Raw genomic sequence first — 1,822 nt, 5'->3', positions numbered from 1 at the left:
TGCCTTGGAGTTGAGGCAAGCCTTGTTTAGCAGGAGGCTTCCTGGAAGCCCATGCTCTTTCCATGCCTGTGCCTGCCTGACACAGCCCTGCTGCATTACACAGCCTGTGCGCTCCTGCCATGCCTTCAGATGTCATGAGCCACATGACATTGATGTCCCGTGTCCTGTGCAAGGGTCCTGGTGCAATACAGGAGCATCTGCAGAGGTGGGAGAGAAGGGGAGCCCTACAGTATGATCCCTTAGTGAATCAGCTTGTTTCCCATGGGGCGACTCATGGTTTTTTTCCCAGTGAGCAGCAGCCTAATGCGAGGGGTCGGGTGAGGTGGAGAGCACCTGGAGGGAGCCCCACAGGGTCCCTGCTGCCATCCTCAGTCCACCGCGACTGTGTCTGTGTGTCCTTCCAGAGAGGCAGGCCCAGGTACAGCTTTTGGAGGCTGAAAGCAGCCTGTGGCAACACACAGCTCTCCTGCCAAGCCTCTGGTTTCAGAGTCAAGGACCATGACATCCTGTGTTACTGGTACCTGGGTCCATGATCGAGTAGGTCTCCTTTACCAGCAGCTCCTGGGGCACTGCAAAGAAACATGGGGTGGTAGTGGTTGAGTGAGGCAGCTCCTCCTGGGAGAACAACTGGAGCAAGGTGTTTCTGGCCCTGCGTGCCCTGCACCCTCAGGAAGTTGCCGACTTCTTTGGTGCCACTCCCAACAGGGTCAGGATACCTGGCTGCACCAGCACAAACCTCCTGCTGGGGACCCTCCCCTTCGCCCTGTGCACTCCCACTCCAATGGAAAGAGGACAGCTGCAGAGCTCAACCTTCCTTCCAAATACAGGTGAGCAGGGAGGCAGAGGAGGGCCCTTCAATGGAGCAGATACCATGCCCCCAGGAGGAGCTCTGAGCAAAGGGCACGGTCAGATGGAGGTTTGTGGGGCAGGGCTCACAGGATCCCTCCTGCCCTCTCCAGGCCTCTGCAGCTGTCCATGAGCAGCTCGGGCCTGCAAGCCCCTACAGCTGGACCACGGTGCAGGGTGCAGGAGCTGGAGGGGAAACCTAATGGGAGTGTTTCCTGTAACGTTTCCCGTTTCCACACAACCCCCCACTGTTGGTTGCTGTGCTGGCTGCAGTGAAGCCCTGTGTGAACAGCCCTGCTCTGTTTTCAGTCCCGTTTCAGGGCCTTCTCTGCTTCTCCCACTCCTACCCCTCTGCCTTTTCATGGATACAAGTGTCACAGGCCAGTGCCGTACCAAGGGCACAGCACATCAGCAAGGGCAAAGGCAAGGAGAAGGACACAGGGACAGTGTTCTTTGAGAGGTCCCTGTGTTTCCTGGGGTGGTGCAGGACTGTACTAGGGGCAAAAATGGGGGTCTCACCACTCCCAGCTTGGCCGGGACAAAGGGAAACTGTCCCCCATGCAAGATCTACCCTCCTCCCATGGGGAGGTGAGAAAAAGCTCACAGTCTTCTGGGGGATGGAGGGAGGGAAATGGGGGTTCTCCTTTCCCATGAGCTCTGGATTCTGGTGCTAGGGCTATTCGCCGGCCACACTTGGCAATTCTTGTTTCATAGCAGCCAGTTGCATGCTTTGACGTAAGGAGGCTGCCTACTATTATTTAGCTCTAGGACGCGCCCATGCCAGCCCAGCATCCCGTGGTCTACACACTGGGCAGTGCTGCTAAGGCAGCTGTTTGCAGTCTGACAGCTGCAGGTGCCAATGTGTGGATTTGCTGTGCCGCCAGCGGACCGAGCAGTTGTGAGTGGGCTTTCAGAGTTTGACTGTCCAGAGGATGTAGAGTTCCCTCTCCCAGTCCTAGCACTCCAGAACTCTCAC

Source organism: Pygoscelis adeliae, unplaced genomic scaffold (genome assembly GCF_000699105.1).
Source record: "Pygoscelis adeliae isolate BGI_AS28 unplaced genomic scaffold, ASM69910v1 Scaffold296, whole genome shotgun sequence".
NCBI lineage: Eukaryota > Metazoa > Chordata > Aves > Sphenisciformes > Spheniscidae > Pygoscelis > Pygoscelis adeliae.
Note: the sequence above shows the minus strand (reverse complement) of the source record.